The sequence below is a fragment of the Tachyglossus aculeatus genome, chromosome 7, assembly GCF_015852505.1.
Source record: "Tachyglossus aculeatus isolate mTacAcu1 chromosome 7, mTacAcu1.pri, whole genome shotgun sequence".
NCBI classification, from domain to species: Eukaryota; Metazoa; Chordata; class Mammalia; order Monotremata; family Tachyglossidae; genus Tachyglossus; species Tachyglossus aculeatus.
The window spans coordinates 59,466,285-59,486,478 of NC_052072.1; the positions used below are offsets into that span (position 1 = coordinate 59,466,285).

The window sequence follows — 20,194 nt, forward strand, 5'->3', positions numbered from 1 at the left end:
CTTTAGATTCAAATACCATTCTGCTGAAACGGATGTAAACGATGACATTTTGAAAATGAAGTAGTTTCATATGTATGCACAAAATTCAAAATCCCTTTATTGATATATATTTGCCAGGTATTTGATATAATACTGTGTTTTCAGCATTTTAAAAATATCTTTACATTGTTTTGGTCCATTTTCTTATGCATTTGGATCTGCACTCTTTAAGAATTTGATATTCACCACACCCTCATCCCCAAAGCCCTTACATTCACAGGGTAATTTTAAAAAATATTAATGCCTGTCTCCCCTTGTAAAATCTTGAATCCTTGTGGGCAGGAAATGTGTCCTTGACCAACTCTTGTTGCACCTTATTCACCCAAGTGCTTAGTACAGTGCTCTGTACACAGAAAGCACTTAATAAATACCATTGATTTATTGATTGAATTATTTATTTTCTTGAATTGCAGGCCTGCAATTAGTGTACTCAGCATTGTTTCCTAAGGGAAACATTTTTTTTTGGCAGGCGGGGGGGGAGAGGGGCGGTAATCTGGTTAACATTTCATTTTCATAGTAGTTAAGACTGCTACTTGAAGTAAGGTAGTACTACAAAGTTTTGGCTGCCCCGAGAAGTTCGTCAAGACCTTAAAATCACTCCAAATACCTGTCCTTATTAAAATGTGAGAGGGCCAGTCTGAGTCCTTCCCCTTCAGAACAGAATCCTCTTTCAAATGGATCTACAGAGCCAAATTGGAGAATGCTTTCAGAACACAATTGCAATCTTCTGCGAAACTCTCTCAATTCAAGTTACCAGGAGAAATATGCAAAGTCCTTAAGCCACTTATTTTATTTAGATGAATTCCTGTCGTCCCTTGAAGAATTTAAGCTCTTTGTGGGCAGAAAATGTGTCACTGACCAATTCAATTCGGTTGTATTCTTCCAAGTGCTTAGTATACTTAGTACACTAAGCACTCAACACATACTATTTAAACAAGAAACTCCTCACCATTGGCTTTTAAGCACTCATCAACTTGCCCCATCCTACCTCAATAATCTCCTACTACAGCCCAGCCCGCACACTCTATGCCAGTTTACTCACTGTGCTCTGATCTCATCTATCTCATCTATCCCACTGAAGAGGAATGAAACATCAAAAATGGAATAAAATGTTATAATGAAATGTAGGGTTTAAAGCACAGACAGATTCACAATGTTATATGTCACAACTCTTTTGACAGGTGGATTGTGAGAAAGTGTCTCACTGCTTTCAATATATCCCTAGTTCTTAGAAGTTTGAAAATCAGCTCTCAAAAAACTGCTTCAGGCTGAAACACACCCTATAAATCTAGAGAGTCAAAAGAGGAGAAAGTGAATTATTCTTCCTAAAAGCTGTGTGATCTGCGTGTGTGTGCAATCTTACTCTACCAAAAGCAAATGTAAAACTTCAAAGGGCAAAGTAAATGATGAAAATTCAGCTCTCCAATAATTGTATCAGTGAACAGACATTTTTCCAATTAATCTTGGAAAGCATGCCTCTCCATAGCATCTAAACCCAAAGAAAAGCACACAGGTTTTCAAGCAGCTATAGACTGAAATTTAGAAATCTTCAGGTGACTCTTCTTTGGATAAAAGCTTTGCATGCATTCCGAAAATGCATTAAGTTATGAGGTTAAAAATCACTTGGATTTTTTGGGATGAGTGACTTTATAATGAGGAAGTCATGACTTTGAATTTTAATCCTTTTTTTCCATCCCTGTCTTGCTGTGTAATCTTTGGCAAATCACTTAGCCTCTGCATGTGATTTCTTAATTGGTGAAATAGAAGTAATAATGTTTAGATCTCTCACAGGGAGTTGTGCAGATTAACTAATTATTGATTGCAAAATGAATTGAAAATATGGAAGTGCTTCATAAATGGTAAGAATTATCTATAATTCACATACGTATAAACTCTTTGATTGTATCCAATGTGTCTCCCAATTCTACTGTACTCACCAGAGTGCTTAATACAATGCTCTGCACACAGCAGTAGTAGTAATAATAGTGCTTATTGAGAGCTTACTGTGTGCAGAGCACTGAAAAAATACAAAGGTGGTAATTAATAATGGTGGTATTTGTTAAGAGCTTACTATGTGCCAGGCACTGAACTAAGGGCTGGGGTGGATAAAAGCAAATCGGGTAAGACTGATTCCCACTCTTAATCCCCATTTTACAGATGAGGTAACTGAGGCACAGAGAAGTGAAGTGACTTGCTCAAAGTCACACAGCAGACGAGTAGCAGAACTAGGATTAGAACCCAGGTCTTTCTGACTCCCAGGCCCACGCTCTATCCACTATGCCATGCTGCTTCTCTAAATGCAGAGTCCGTCGAGCCAGAATCGAACCTATACCAGTCGGGATAGGATGAGAGATTGAACCAGCAAGGTAGTGGTTTGGATGGAAAGGAAAGGGTGGATCTTGGCAATGTTGTGGGGGTGAGACCGGCAGGTTTTGGTGACAGATTGGATGTGTGGGCTGAATGAGAAAATTGAGTCAAGGATGACACCAAGGTTGCGGGCTTGTGAGACAGGAAGGATGGTAGTGCCGTCCACAGTGATGGGAAGGTCAGGGAGAGGGCAGGGTTTGGGAGGGAAGATAAGGAGCTCAGTCTTGGACATGTTGCATTTTAGATGGTGGGCAGACATCCAGATGGAGATGTCCTGAAGGCAGAAGGAGATACGAGCCTGGAAGGAGGGAGAGAGGATGGGGTGGAGATGTAGATTTGGGTGCCATCAGCATAGAAATGGTAGTTGAAGCCGTGGGAGCGAACGAGTTCACCAAGGGACTGAGTATAGATACAGAACAGAAGGGGACCAAGAACTAACGCTTGAGGAACCCCTACAGTAAGGGGATGGGAGGGGGATGACGAGCCCGCAAAGGAGACTGGGAATGAAAGGCCAAAGAGCTAAGAGGAGAACTAAGAGAGGATAAAGTCTGGGAATCCAAGGTTGGAGTATATAGCTATAATTCTGTTTATTCTGATGGTATTGACACCTGTCTACTTGTTTTGTTTTGTTGTCTGTCTCCCCCTTCTAGACTGTGAGCCTGTTGTTGGGTAGGGACCGTCTCTATATGTTGCTGATTTGTACTTCCCAAGCACTTAGTACAGTGCTCTGCACACAGTAAGTGCTCTATAAATACGGTTGAATGAATGAATGAATGAATGGAAACAAGGGGCCCAAGGCTGGAGGTACAGCAGGTCTTCCCAATTGTTGGAATGCTACATAAATTGGGATGTTGGTGCAAAGAACCTGTGAATTACTTTTCAGCAAAAATGCATGGCAATTGGGAATCAGGAGGATTGGGTTCTAGTCCAGGCTCCACCACTCGTCTGCTGTGTGACCTTAGGCAGGTCACTTCACTTCCCTGTTCCTCGGTTCCCTCATCTGTAAAATGGGGATTACGACTGTGAACCCCATGTGGAACAGCAACTGTGTCCAACTCGATTACCTTGTATCTACCCCAGAGTTTCGAAGAGTGCTTTGCACAGAGTAAGCACTTAAGAAATATCATTTTAAAAATGCTTTTGTTGTTGCTGTGATTTTTCTTGCTCCTTGTCATTCATTTATTTGTGTGTTTGTCATCTGTCCCTCCCTGCCTTCCCCTCTACCTTAAGGTAGTGAGTCCTCTGTTAGTTAATTAGTAGCAGTATTTTTTAAGCATTGTGCTTCCTTCTAGACTGTGAGCCCACTGTTGGGTAGGGACCGTCTCTATATGTTGCCAACTTGTACTTCCCAAGCGCTTAGTACAGTGCTCTGCACAGAGTAAGCACTCAATAAATACGATTGAATGAATGAATGCTAGAGTAATTAAGGGATAAACAGGAGTAAGAGTGTATGTGGCGGAACTCATTGTAGTGATTACAATTTATACAGGCTCACTCATACTCCCTAGTCCCTCTCAGTCCTACTCCCAGAAGGGGCACAGAATAATAATAATAATGTTGGTATTTGTTAAATGCTTACTATGTGCCAGGCTCTGTTCTAAGCACTGGGGTAGATACAAGGTAATCAGATTATCCCACGTGGGGCTCACAGTCTTCATCCTCATTTTACAGATGAGGGAACTGATGCCCAGAGAAGTTAAGTGACTTGCCCAAGGTCACACAGCTGACAAGTGGAAGAGCTGAGCAGCAAGCTGAGAAGCAATGTGGCCTTGTGAGAAGAGCACGGGCCTAGGAGTCAGAGGACCTGGGTTCTAACCCTCACTCTGTTGTGTGACCCTGGGCAAGTCACATAATTTATCTGTGCCTCAGTTGCCTCATCTGTAAAATGGAGATTAAAGCTGTGAGTACCATCTGGGACAAGGACTGTGTCTATCCTGATTATCTTTTCTACTCTGGCGCTTAGTAGACTACCTGGCACATAGTAAGTGCTAATCAAATATCATTTTATTTTGGGTAGGGATGCAGAAAGCACTTATGGCTAAAGTGTCCACAGCAAAGCACCAAAGCTGGGCCACAGTGCAGGGCCTGGCAGATAATTTTGTCTTGGATAGTCACTATGGCCTTTCCCACCCACATAAATTTCTGTACAGATTAACACAATAGGTGGTTCTTCCATTAACATTCATTACCACTGTAGGCAGATTTCCCTTCTCACTAGAACAGTACCAGGGAAATAGTAATAATACCAATTGTGGTATTTGTTAAGCACTTGTTCTGTGCCAAGTACTGTACTAAATGCTGGGGTAAATAGACGATAATCAGGTTGGACACAGTCCCTGTCCTACAGGGGTGTCCAGAATCTAAATAGGAGGGAAAGCAGGTATTTAATCTCCATCTTACTGATGGGGGAAACTGAGGAACAGAGAAGTTAAGTGAATTGACCAAGGTCACACAGCAGGCAAGTGGTAGATTCAAAATTAGAGCTTGTCCACTGATTCCCACATCCTCCCTCTTTCCACAAGAACACTGGTTTTAATTACATCAGTAATATCAATTATAATAATGTGTTTCCTCTGCTCTTCCCTCCCTGAGCGGGGTCACCCGAGGGACTGAGTTGGGTGGCGGGGAACCGTATCCTCCAAGATTCCCCACAAACTCCTAGAACCAGACGGGGGTTCCCGAGCTATTGGGTTCAGAGGATAGAACTGAGGCGCCAGAGTAGAAAAGATGATCAGGATAGACACAGTCCTTGTCCCAGATGGTACTCACAGCTTTAATTTCCATTTTACAGATGAGGCAACTGAGGCACAGATAAATTATGTGACTTGCCCAGGGTCACACAACAGAGTGAGGGTTAGAACCCAGGTCCTCTAACTCCCAGGCCCGTTCTCTTCCCACAAGGCCACATTGCTTCTCAGCTTGCTGCTCAGCTCTTCCACTTCTCAGTAATATAATAATGCTTATTATATTACTTTTTATCAATGCCTGTCTTCCCCTCTAGACTGTAAGCTGTCACAATTTTTTATGCTATTAAGCGCTTACTATGTGCCAAACACTGTACTAAATGCTGAAGTAGATACACGTTAATCAGGTTGTTATCATCATCACCATCAATCGTATTTATTGAGTGCTTAATGTGTGCAGAGCACTGTACTAAGCGCTTGGGAAGTACAATTTGGCAACATATAGAGACAGTCCCTACCCAATAGTGGGCTCACAGTCTAAAAGGGGGAGACAGAGAACAAAACCAAACATACTAACAAAATAAAATAAATAGAATAGATATGTACAAGTAAAATAAATAGATAAATAAGGTTGTTCTTAGTCCCTGTCCCACATGGGGCTCACCCTCTTAACCCCCAATTTACAGATGCAGTAACTGAGGCACAGAGAAATTAAGTGACTTTCCCAAGGTCACACAGGGTAGGAAGCGTGTCAATCAATATTGTACCTCTCTCAAGCACTTAGTACAGTGATGTGTACATGGTAAGTGCTCAATAAATATGTTGATTGATTGCCACTGAATTTTGTTACCTTGGCTATCACACTGTACAACAATTCAAGGACAGACAGAGAAGAAACTATCAAAGAGAGAAGCTTGCTATAGCTTTTGAGAGGCTTAAAGACAGAGCTTGATATAAATGTTACATCTAGTTCTAGAGCCACCTCTGCATGATATTCTAGATATTCTAGATACCTCTGCATGATATTTTATGTTTTGAAACAATGAAGTTCAGTTAATGCTAGAAGCAATACTCCTATCAATCAATTGTATTCATTAAGTGTTTACTGTGCTCAGAGCACTGTACTAAGCACTTGGGAGAGTGCTTAGAACAGTGCTTTGCACATAGTAAGCACTTAAAAAATGCCATCATCATTATTATTATTATTACCATATAACAGAGGTGGTAGACATGCTCCCTGCCCACAAGGAGATGACAAGCTAATTACCTCATTCCCTCTTCGGGTGGGATTTGTGAGGAGCGTGAATGGCAGTAGGAAACCCAAAAAACCTGCTCTGTAATGAGACAAAACAAGATTATCTTAGGAAAGGTAAACAGAAGAAATTCTTTAGATACATCATGAAGCTAAATCTGAAATTGGGTACCTAACAGTGAATAGTTAAGAGAGCCACAGAAGACAGATCTTAGCAGGAAGCATTCTGAAATGGAGTAATTGTCTTGGAACAGAGGCTTTGGGAAGATTATGATTATGAGGGTAAAAATGAAAACAGTATCAGGCCCCGTGGGTAAGAAAGGCAACAAAGGGCAATCTTTATATGCACATGATGCAGAAAGAATTGATTGTCAGTCACTGAATGGCTTTTTCAACCATAAGCAGATAGAATCTCACTGTCAGTGGGTATCTTCTTCAATCCCAAAGAGGAGCTTTGTACAGGGTTCATATTCCAGCACTGTACTATGAAATGCCTATGATTTTATCATGCTTTCAAAGATTATGGAAGTGTCTTGTCTTGAGGGTATTTCATTTTTTAGTAGCTTCCAACTATACTTAATTTTTAAGAAGACAGTGAACAATTTTGATTAATTGTTTATGGAGCAGAATGTTCTTATTGCTGCTTTAATGATGCCCAGGATGTCATCTACTTAAGCATCCCCCATAATGCATACAAATATGAATTAAATATATGAATAATACTCCTGAGATTTTTTTTGTATATACTGTACCAATTTTCCAAGCTCTATACCCAATTAGATAAAATATTCATGTTATTTTTCTCTGTTTCAAACCACCGTGTCTTCCAGTTGTTAATTTTCACATATTTTTCTTTTTCTTTGTACTGTATATATTGAAGATCATCTGGGGATGCCTTCCTAAGGGAACTTTGAAAATCCCAAATTAAATCTCTTTTCCTATGCAAATACTGGGGAATTGCCCATATGTTTATGATAAGCCTGAAGGATCTTAGACCACTCCTTAGTTTGTGGTTCTGTCACTGGAATGCAGTTGAGATACAATCCAGAGCTGCTAATTGCTCAACACACTGAGACCTTGAAGTGCAACAACCAAGGTTATTTTGTAACATAATGCAATGAAACAAAGCAGGGTCTTCCCATTTATACAAAAGTGGTCTGAAATGGCAATGCTGATTTTAAAACATACGCTCAGAACATAAATGATTTAACTGCGCCACCAAAAAAAAAATCATCTGCAGAATTTATCGCAAGTCTGGCAAGCTGCAATAAGCAGGTAAAGACATAAATATCCTGTAATTAAGAATTCACTGAAGAAGAATTATGCTGAGCCAGGGAGAGGAAAGGCACATATATAATCTTTTCATGTATAGGGCTACTGCACCTGTAACCTTACTAAACCAATCAATCAGCAAGCACTAGTTAACATCCAAACTTTGGGAATGCAGAATAGCAGGGAGTAATGGTCTTCAGGAAAACACATATTAGACCAAAATATAATTCTATATAAATAAGAGAAGCAACATAGCCTACTGGATAGAGCACAGGCCTGGGAACCAGAAGGACATGGGTTCTAATCCTGGCTCTGCCAACTTCTCTAGTGTATTACTATGGGCAAATCATTTACCTTCTTTGTGCCTCAGTTACCTCATTTGTAAAACAGGAATTAATACCATGAACCCCATGAGGACCATGGGTTGTGTCCAACCTGGTTAGCTTGTATCTACCCCAGTGCTTAGTACAGTGCCTGGCACACAGTAAGCCCTTAACAAATACCATTAAAAAATTGATGTATGTACATTTATAACATATATATATATATGTGTGTGTGTGTGTGTGTTACATTGCTATCAATTCACAAAGATAGTTATTTTACATAAGGTATTGAATACCCTATTGATATCTGATTAATCAGTCAATCATATTTATTGAATGCTTACCATGTGCAGAGCACTGTACTCAGCACTTGGTAGAGAACAATATCACAGAGTTCATAGACACAATCCCTGCCCACAGCGAGTATCTGATGATTCATAGTTCACCTTCAACCTCTTGCTTTCCCTTTCTTCCTCAATACTACTACAAATCCTTCAAATGAACAGGAACACCAGGCACTCTGTAAGTTGTCTGGTTTGGCCCAAGTGGCCTCTCAAATAGAAATTCTCACTCTATTTCCTCCAGTGGCAATTTTTGTAGTTTGAAGAAATGTCCCGAATAGAAAAGCATGATTCTCTCAATTTTTATGTGTGTGTATAGCTTTGCTCTCCTAGGAGGCATAGTAATGACATTCAATCACCATACCATTGGTTATTTGCACTTTCGTAATAGTAATTGCGGCATTTATTACTCTAAAGAAATATATGAGTTATCTGAGCATTGGCGATCTAATGTTACTGGAAAGCCCATCTTCAAAACATGTTTGGTCCATAAAACTGGGAAAAAGTTGGTGACAAAATCATTCCTCTCTCTTCTGACTGAAGTATACAAAGTGTCATAGGAAAATCATCAACATTTCAAACGTATCATATACTATTCAATTGGGGTAATTGGCTTAAATGCCTACAAGTTCAGAACTGTCCTTTAGGTTCCAAAATAACATTACTGATGATGAGATGTTTAACAATGTGTGTGAGTGTAGCTAGTAATACCAGTAGGTGACTGGCAATCACATATGTGTATGCATATCAAATAAATCAATCAATGGTATTTACTGAGCGCTTACTATGTGCAGAGCACTGTACTAAGTGCTTGGGAAAGTACAATGCAGGAGAATTAGCTGACAGGTTCCCTGCCTACAACAAGCTTGGAGTTTGATGTTCTTAGAACTTTGCACTATATTTGAAGATTGAGATCATTGTCCACAGATGCTAATGCAGTTGTGAAACCCAATGGACTACTGGCAATCCAACACAAACTATGGACCTACAAAGGTAATCAACCAAATTTATTGAGCTATTACCGAGTAATCAGTAGAGTACAAAAGATTTAAGAGAGTGGAGCCCTCTCTCCAGGACCTTCATTCTGGTGAGAAACACAGGCTTTAAAATAAATTATAAATAGGAGAAAGTAATAGGGTATAAAGAAATGCACTAAAGTGCTGTAAGCTCACTGTGGCAGGGAACATGACTCTACCATCTCTGTTATATTGCAATGAACACAATAATGGTGTTTGTTAAGCACTTACTATGTGCCACGCACTCTGCTAAGGACTTTGGTGGATACAAGCAAATCGGGTTGGACACAGTCTCTGTCTCACACAGGGCTCACAGTCTTAATGCCCATTTGACAGATGAGGTAACTGAGGCACAGAGAAGTGAAGTAACTTGCACAAGGCCACACAGCAGACAAGTGGAGGAGCCAGGATTAAAACGCATGAGCTGCTGATTCCCAGGGCCATGCTCTATCCACTAGGGCATGCAGTTTCTTACTAGTACTCTCCCAAGTGCTTAGTACAGTGCTCTGCAGTAAACAGATCATCCAGGAAGAGATGTCCGGGAAGCTGGAGGAAGTATGAAATTGCAGAGGAGAGAAGTTGGAGTTAATGAGGTAGATTTGGGAGTCATCTGAATCGAGGTGGTAGCTAAAGACATCAATCAGCCGATAGATCGATCAAGCATATTTATTGAGTGTTTATTGTGTGCAGAGCATGCACTTGGAAGAGTACAATATAACAGAGTTGGTAGACACGTTTCCTGCCCACAGCTATGGGAGCAGATGAGTTCCCCAGAGAAGTGTGTGTATATTGAGAAGAGAAAGGGACCTAAAACTGATACTTGATGGACCCCCACAGCTAGGGCAGGGAGGCAGAGAAAGAACCAGTAAATGAGACTGAGAAAGTTTAAGCCAGAGAGGTAGGAGGAGAATCAAAAGACAACTGTGTCTCAGAAAAGCCACAGTTAGGTAATGTTTCCAGAAGAAGTAAGGGTCTGTCACTTTTGACTCTTACAGTGTTTGTTGCTATATTTCATGCTGCCAATGGGGCTATCATTCCTACTTGGTTCATCGGTCATCTGACTTGCCATAAGTTAAGCTAAGGAGCCAAAGGCCTGAATAGTACCCGAAACCACCACTGTCAGAGGACACAAGGTGTTATTCATTCAACATTAGGAGCGCAAGGCTGTGACACAGGGTGGAGCATCAAGGAGAACATCTTTGTGCACTTGTGCAACAATCAGAGAGAAAAACTAGGAATGGGTTGGAGTGGTGTCCCCTGATACTTCCTTAGCTCCACCATGCTTTCCTCCTCCTCCCATGGAGACAAGGAGATACTGGACCAACCTTCTGTATGATGGAGCAACAAGAGTGCTCTTCTTTGACCCCGACTTGGGGGGAAATCCTGCTAACCAAGTGGATGGGGAGGGAGGGAGGGAGAGAGAGAGAGAGAGAGAGAGAGAGAGAGAGAGAGAGAGAGAGAGAGAGAGAGAGAGAGAGAGAGAGAGAGAGAGAGAGTGTTAGCCTAAGAAGAGTGCAAATGAGAGGAAAATATACAGACCGAGAGCTAGGTTTGGGTAGTAATTGCCACTGGTGGTGTCTGCACCTAGATTCCTGATATGGAGACAAACTGACCCTCCCCCAGAATCTCCAGGGCTACCACCATGACTGCAGCCTGATCTGACTCTGGGCAACAGACTAAGACAGGAGCTGCCTGGCACAGGCTCATCAGTTTCCTCACCCCCGAGGCCGTGCTCAACTGGGAGGATATGAGCCAGGGGCAGCGGGTGCGCCACGGTCTGTAAGGGCAGAGCCAGGATCCCCCTCTAGACTGGAAGCTCGCTGTGGGCAGGGAATGTCACTGTTTATTGTTGTACTTTCCCAAACAGTACAGTACTCTGCCCACAGTAAGGGCTAAATAAATATAACTGAGTGAATGAATAGGTTGTCAAGCCTAGACTATAAGCTCATTGTGGGCAGGAGATATCACTGTTTATTGTTGGATTGTACTTTCCCAAGCGCTTAGTACAGTGCTCTCCACATGGTAAGCACTCAATAAATACAAGGGCTGAAGCTGAACTCTGAATGTACGGCTCCTTCTGTTCCTTTCTTAGTCACCGCTCTGCCTTCTGGGGAATATCCAGTATGTGTGTCCATACTTCTTTCTTATTCCCAGTCCCTTCTTCCCAAAATAAGTTCCCTTACATGCCCCTATCCTCTGTAGAACAGAGAATTTCTGGTGAAATTGAAAATGCTACACATACATATCAGTGGGAACGGAGGTGGTCGGTGGTGGGAAACACCTCCTTTGGGATTACTCATGTGCAACAAAGCATCTCATTAAGCCTAGTTTGGGCTCCTTCTTAGAATGTCCTAAGCAGTGACTATTTTGGTGGGATAGGGAAGCACTCAGTTTCCATTTGAAGGGGCAGTGGCTTGAGTTGCTTGGCTCTGGACTTTAACTGGGGGTTCCCCAGCCCTTAACCCAGGCCTAGGGCAGCAGCCACTAAGACTCCAGGGTTACTCTGACCCTGATTTTGCCCTCCATGAATCAATCGATCTATTGTATTTATTGAGTGTTTATTATTAATAATAATAATAATGGCATTTATTAAGTGCTTATTATGTGCAAAGCACTGTTCTAAGCGCTGGGTAGGTTACAAGGTGATCAGGTTGTCCCTCGGGGGGCTCACAGTCTTAATCCCCATTTTACAGATGAGGGAACTGAGGCACAGAGAAGTTAAGTGACTTGCCCAAAGTCACACAGCTGTCAATTGGCGGAGCTGGGGTTTGAACCCATGAACACTGACTCCAAAGCCCATGCCCTTTCCACTGAGCCACGCTGCTTACTGTGTGCATAGCACTGTACTAAGTACTTGGGAGAGAACACTATAACAGAGCTGGTAGACTCGTTCTCTGCCTTCAATGAACTTACAGTTTAGAGGGGGAGACAGACATTAAAATAACTTACAGATACGAACATAAGGGCTGTAATAATAATAATAATAATGGCATTTGTTAAGCACTTACTATGTGCAAAGCACTGTTCTAAGAGCTGGGGGGATACAAGGTGATAAGGTTGTCCCACGTGGGGCTCACAGTCTTAATCCTCATTTTACAGATGAGGTAACTGAGGCTCAGAGAAGTTAAGTGACTTGCCGAAGGTCATACAACAGACATTTGGCAGAGCCGGGATCTGAACCCATGACCTCTGACTCTAAAACCCGGGCTCTTTCCACTAAGCCATGCTGCTTCTCATAAAGGGCTGAGGGTGGGGTCAATAAGGGGTATGAATCTAAGTGAAAGGGTAATGCAAAAAGAAGAGGGAGTAGAGGAAACGAGGGTCTAACTGGAAGACCTCTTGGAAATGATGTGATTTTAACAAGGCTTTCAAGTTGAGGACAGTGGTGTTTTGTCAGATATGGACAGGAGAGGAATTTCAGGCCGGAGGCAAGACGTGGGCAAAGGGTTGGCTGCGTGAGATCAAGGTATAATGAGTAGGTTGATGTTAGAGGAACTAAGTGAATGTGCTAGAGGAAGTGAAAATGAAAGTGGATGGAGGGGAGAAAATGTGCAACCATAGCATGAACATTCTGAAACACAAATCCTGGTTACAAATCTTAAATGCCGAAAGATATGAATTAAGAATTTACAGAGCATGCTCCAAATTAGTCCTGGCCAAAGATTCTTTTGTCTAATCAGAGAAGCCAATGGGAATAAATAAGTTAACTAAAAAATATGTTCTACAAACATAAGAAATACACCCCAGAAAAGTTGTTGGAGAGTGGGGGAGGTGGGGAGAGGAGAGGAGGGTATAATCTTCTAGTACATAAAGTTTCTGAAGAATAACAAGATATAAAATGTTTACAAAGACATCCAAAATATGCTTCTATCCTCTCCTCAAAAATAAATGACTTAGATCTCTTTCTTATAGAGGTTTTAGGTTTATAATGTTGAAGACCATCTTGAATTTTATATACGATCAGTGTTTTTCACTCTTTAAAATGAGTAGCAATTTATAATGGAAACGAAATTAATAATTCTGCTTTGAAAAGAATGGCTTCTCTGACATAACTATCATCTACAAGAAATCTTTCTGCATAATCAGTTTAGTTCAACTAAAATATGTTTTTCTCGATAGACATATTTCTAAATCAAATCATTTTAGCTTCATTTTATTGCTATATAAATTTTTTGGTTTTTCTTTTATAACAAATACAAATTTCACACTCTTTGAATATCTCAAACAGGAATGAAAAATTATTTGAGCTGGAGAGTCCCTGAACAAATTTTAGTAAGCGGTTGAGGGCTGCACACAAAATATTTGGTTTTTACAATACTTTTCAATAAAACTGATATGGCACGAATGGTACAAAGAACCTTCTTCATTCAGTCTCTACCTTACTTTTCTCTGTGGAACTCATTTCTCACTTTCTGGTCACAGTTGAAATCAGAATTGGTGCACAACTAGGCTCCAGACTTACACATATCACTCAATTCTTGTTGCTAAGTGAGAGTCATATTCTGATTCAGTGAACTGCTGCAAGTCTCAACACAGCAGTGTTACAGATTGCACACATACTGCATATGAAAGAGCCATCACTTTTCTGGATCTAGAAATGTCCTTTCCCGGACTGTGGGCCAGAGCCAGCTGTAGGCCGGAGATATTGACCTGTCCAGTGGTGGCTATATGCTGAGCACCCTTGATCTCATATCATCTTAAAGCTGTACGATTTAAACTACAGAATGGCACTGGTGGCTTGACCTGTTACGGAATAATTAAATAATCTGAGTTTTTCTAGTCTAGGGGGCTCTGTACAAGATAGACAGTGGGTTCTTCAGTTGAATGGAAAACTGGCTAGAAATGGACTCCTAACTTCATGAAGGAGTATTTGTGTGGGTTAATTTTCTTGATAATAAAATTGAAATGATATTTAAATTGCATATTCTTGAGTTAGATTTAAAGTATATTGCTGAGAGGCAGCAGTGTGGCATAGGGGAAAGAGCTCAGGCCTGGGAGCCAGAGGACCTGAGTTCTAATCTGGATCAGCCATTTGCCTGCTGTGTGACTTTAGGCAAGTCACTTAACTTCCGTGTGCCTTGGGTTCCTCATCTTGTTAAATGGATATTCAATACTTGATCTCCCTCCTTGTTAGACTGTTAGCCCTATGTGGGACAGGGACTATATCTGACCTGATTATCTTGTATCTATCCCAGTGCTTAATACAGTGTTTGGCACATAATTAACAATTGCTTAACAAATACCATGATTACAATAATTATCATGATTACTACTATAAACGTAGGTAAATTCTTGAGGAACTGGAAAGTCACCATGAGAGCAACCTGTGAGATCATAAGACCACGATATCATTTATGTCAAGCCGATAATCCATACAGTCATTCATTCAATCATATTTACTGAGCACTTACTGTGCACAAAGCAGTGTAGTAAGCACTTGGGGGACTACAATACAAAATAACTGGTAGACATGTTCCCTGCCTACAATGAGCTTACAGTCTAGAACTCAGTGTTCTGTCTCCAACAGTGCAAATAAACCCAAGAGATCACCCCGTGCATTGGAACATGTAACATCCATAACTCTTTCCTTCTTTAGGCTTAACTTTCACTAAAACAATCCACTGTTGGTAACTCCTCCATGAATTTATCCAAAGTCCTCTTGAACCTACTGATATTTTCTGTATGTTCACCTTACTGTGCTAAGGAATTCTGAATCCTTTCCACTCACAGGGAGAAGTGTTTCCTTTAGTCCATTATGAATCTTCCACCTCACGCCCTCTCATCTTGGTGTTGCCGGAGTTTGTAAATAATAATTTTGCATTCATGATATCCAACATTCTCATGATTTTGTACACTCTAATCATGTCTCCTCTTAATCTGAGCCTTTCCAGACTGAAGGATCCTAACCCTTTCAGTCTGTCCTCAAAAGGAACAGACTCTTATCCCATCCCTCTCATCCCCAACACCTTGAATGTCCTTCTCTGAACCTTCTCTAGTTTCATTATATCCTTTATAAAATGGCATAACCTGAACTGTACTCAATATTTAATCAAACAATAATATACATATATGTTATATATGTTCATATACATATGTGCATACTCAAACATGTGTGTATTTATACGAGAAGTTCAATATTTACATTTATATATACATATATATACATGTACATATATGCATATGTATATTAACTGCTTATTGTGTACAAGATACTGTTCTAGAAGCAGCATGACCTTGTGGATAGAGAACGGGTCTAAGAGTCAGAAGAACCTGGGTTCTAACCCCAATTCCACCACATATCTGCTGTGTGACCTTGGGCAAATCACTTAACTTCTCTAGGTGTCAGCTACCTCATCTGTAAGAGTGTGAGCCCTATGTGGGTCAGGGACTGTGTCCAACCTGATTAACCTGCATCCACCCCAGTGCTTAGAACAGTGTTTGGAACATAGTAAGTGCTTAACAAGTACTGTAATTATTATTACTTATTATTAGTAAGTACTTGGAAGAGGATATCAGAACAAAAAGATGAAGCTCTCCCTGCCTTCAGGGAGTTTACAGTCTCATGGGGAAAACAGATAGACATGAATTATTTACAAATAGAGGGAGCAGGAGGAAGTATCAGATAAAAAAGGCTATTGCACTATTATGTCAGTATTTCAGTCTTGGTGTACCCTGGTTTTATACGGTGTCGAAGCTTTTCCTGAAGCTTTTCATTGTGAGTCTCCTGACAGACAGGGAGCGTGTTTAATTCCCACCTATATATTCTTGCACATATTTTCATTCCACCCACATATTCAATCTGTCTCCAAATTCTGTCAGTTCTACCTTCACAACATTGCTAAAATCTGCCCTTTCCTCTCCATCCAAATTGCTACCACATTGATGCAAACACTATCCTATCCCAGACTACTGCATACTATAAATTACTTATTTATATTGTCTGTCACCCTCTGAACTGTAATATTTGTGGCAGGGTACGTAGCTGCTAACTCTATTGTACTGTACTTTCCCAGTGCTTAGTAAAGTGCTCTACACAGAGTAAGCACTCAATCAGTGCCACTGATTGATTGACTAATTGATTTATCAAGTTTCCTTGCTGACTTCCCAGGATCCTTACTCTTCCCACTGAAGCCCACACTTCACTCTGCTACTTGGATCATTTAATAAAATTATTCTTATTATTATTGCTGTAATTATTATCCTAGGTCCTTCAACTCCCAGACCTGTGCTCTTTCCACTAGGCTATGTTGCTTCTCATTGAGATTTTTGTTCAGTTTATCTCAATTTTTGCTCAGTTAATAATAATAATAATAATAATAATAATAATAATAATAATGGTATTTGTTCATTCATTCATTCAATCATATTTATTGAGCGCTTACTGTGTGCAGAGCACTGTACTGAGCACTTGGGAAGTACAAGTTGGCGACATATAGAGACGGTCCCTACCGAACAGTGGGTTCACAGTCTAGAAGGGGGAGACAGACAACAATACAAAACATATTAATAAAATAAAATAAATAAAACATGTACAAATAAAATAAATACAGTAATAAATACGTACAAACATATATACGTTCATTCATTCAATTGTATTTATTGAGCGCTTACGTGTGCACAGCACTATACTAAGCGCTTGGGAAGTACAAGTTGGCAACATATAGAGACGGTCCCTATCCAACAGTGGGCTCACAGTCTAGAAGGGGGAGACAGAGAACAAAACAAAACATATTAACAAAATAAAATGAATAGAATAAACATGTACAAATAAAATGAATAAATAGAGTAATAAATACGTACAAACATGTATACATTCATTCATTCAATCATATTTATTGAGCGCTTACTATGTGCAGAGCACTGTACTAAGCATTTGGGAAGTACAAGTTGGCAACATATTTGTTAAATGCTTACTATGTGCCAGGCACTGTTCTAAGCACTGAGGCAGAGGGGGAATACAAGGTAATCAGGTTGTCCCACGTAGGGCTCACAGTCTTAATCCCCATTTTACAGATGAGGTAACTGAGGTACAGAGAAGTTAAGTGACTTGCCCAAAGTCACACAGCTGACAGGTAGCAGAGCCGGGATTAGAACCCATGACATCTGACTCTCAAGCCCGGGGTCTTTCCACTGAGCCAAGCTCCTTTTTCACGATGCTTCACCATCCAGGAGAGCTTAGTGTTTTCAGCACACTGATATTTCACTGCACACATTTAGGAAGATAATTAGAAAGAAAAACACAGAACCCTGGGGGAGTATAATGTTTATATTTTTTCATCCAGAAATCGGCCATTATTCTACCCATGGCAGAATATCTTTTCCCTTCCCATTACTTCTCAACATATTTAAAAATTTTGGTATAAAACTTTGCCAAAGGTCCTTTTAAAATCTAATTGTATTATGTCCATTGGTTTTCTTTTATCCACATGCTTGTTGACCCTTTCAAAGAACTCCAGGAGATTATTAATGTAAGACGTACCCTTACACAAACTATGTTGTCTCCTCCTCAAGTTTCTAGATGCTCAGTGACTCTAAATTTGATTGTTGATCTATTTGTTTTTTTAACCATTATAGGAGTCCCTGGAATGAATACAGCTATATATTTCAAAGATGTGACTTAACTCTACATTCATTGACTATTCTATTTTGTTGTACATTTATTGACTAGTCTACATCAGCAATCTTAATCCATATGGCAGATGAGACCAAACCCACTTCTCCGACCAGTTTACCCAGTTTTTCCAATTATTTTCACAAATATGTAAAATTTTGATTGTCTTTACATTGCCTTTACATTGTCTTTCATGAAAAGCAGCGGGGTCTAATGGACAAAGCAAGGGCCTGAGAGTCAAAAGGACCTGGGTTCCAAACCTGGCTCCACCATCTGTCTGCTGCATGACCTTGGGCAAGTCACTTAGCTTCTCTATTCTTCAGTTATCTCATTTGTAAAATGGGGATTAAGACCTTGAGTCCTTTCCCCAGGGCTTCGGATTGTTCTTTCAAAATGTAATGAACAAACTGATAAGCAAGTGCATGTGAGTATGACTGAAAAGATGCACATCCTCAGTTCTATAACATGAGAAATTTGTTTCTTCAAAACCCTGCACATGTTGCCTGACAGCATGCCTACACACCTAAGCCATTTCTCCCAAACACTGTGGTGTGTTTATGTTTTATTCATACTTCCTCATGGAGTCTGTATTGCTAATTTTCTAACATTCTAGCCAAAATCTGCAGAGAAAGCCCTCATTAGGCCAGAGTGTTGTCTATTTAGTGTTAAAGTAATTATGTGTCTTCTAGCTAATGTTTTGTTTTCCCTGACTTGCTTTAAAAAAGAACCTGAGAAAGCCTGTGGATTTTTGTTAACATTCACCTTTTCTAGACACTTTGTTTTACTGTTTTTGTGTTCTCCAGCTTCAGCACATTCCCATTTTCCTACAGCTTTCAAGTGGCTTTATTATCCAGAACCTGGCACCCAGAAGCTTTACCAATTTCAGAAAGCCTATGTAATTTAGAAAAAAAAATATTTCGAACAGGCAATACTGTCTGCCCTGACTTGAATAGCTCTTCATTTCATTCTACAATGTGTGCAGCCACCCAGCTATCTGTTCTAAATAATAAGATACTGCAATTATTTCTACTAATCTGTTCTTCTCAATATGGCCTAGTAGAAAGGGCATGGGCCTGAGAGTCTGAGGACGTATGTTCTAATTCTGTTTCTGTCAGTTGCTTGCTGTATGACCTTGGATTAGTCACTTCTCAGTCCCTCAGTTCCCTTAACTATAAAATGGGGGTTAAATACCCATTCTCCCCCCTACTCAGACAATAGGCCCCATGAGGGACAAGGATTGTATCCAACCTGATTAACAGATTGGCATCACTTAACCTGATTAACCTATTATCTAACCCAGTGCTTAGAACAGTCCTTGACACCTAGTAAGCACTTAGCAAATACCACTACAATATCTTACTAATAATCTATAGGTCAAATATCGGTACTCCAGGAGTAATAATAATAATGGCATTTATTAAGCACTTACTATCAATCAATCAATCAATCATATTTATTGAGCGCTTACTGTGTGCAGAGCACTGTACTAAGCGCTTGGGAAGTACAAGTTGGCAACATATAGCGACAGTCCCTACCCAACAGTGGGCTCACAGTCTAGAACGGGGAGATAGAGAACAAAACCAAACATATCAACAAAATAAAATAAATAGAATAGATATGTACAAGTAAAATAAATAAATAAATAGAGTAATAAATATGTACAAACATATATACATATATACAGGTGCTGTGGGGAAGGGAAGGAGGTAAGACGGGTAATGGAGAGGGGGACGAGGGGGAGAGAAAGGAGGGGGCTCAGTCTGGGAAGGCCTCCTGGAGGAGGTGAGCTCTCAGTAGTGCCTTGAAGGGAGGAAGAGAGCTAGCTTGGCGGATGTGGGGACTGAGGGCATTCCAGGCCAGGGGGATGACGTGGACGGGGAGTCGACGGTGGGACAGGCGAGAACAAGGCACGGTGAGAAGATTAGCGGCAGAGGAGCGGAGGGTGCGGGCTGGGCTGCAGAAGGAGAGAAGGGAGGTGAGGTAGGAGGGGGCAAGGTGATGGACAGCCTTGAAGCCGAGGGTGAGGAGTTTCTTCCTGATCTATGTGCAAAGCACTGTTCTAAGTGCTGGGGAGGTTACAAGGTGATCAGATTGTCCCATGGGGGGCTCACAGTCTTAATCCCCATTTTACAAATGAAGGAATTGAGACCCAGAGAAGTTAAGTGACTTGTCTAAAGTCACACAGCTGACAATTGGCAGAGCCTGAATTTGAACTCACAATCTCTGACTCCAAAGCCCGGGCTCTTTCCACTGAGCCATGCTGCTTCTCTGTGTGTATTACACTCTGTG

The 20,194-nt window shown here is 40.7% G+C and overlaps 1 protein-coding gene across 1 annotated transcript in view; it reads right to left on the bottom strand.

The window, feature by feature from the left end:
• Positions 1 to 20,194, bottom strand: part of SPAG16 (sperm associated antigen 16) — an 822,373-nt gene that overhangs the window by 141,563 nt on the left and 660,616 nt on the right. The gene's annotated exons all lie outside the window — the stretch shown is intronic.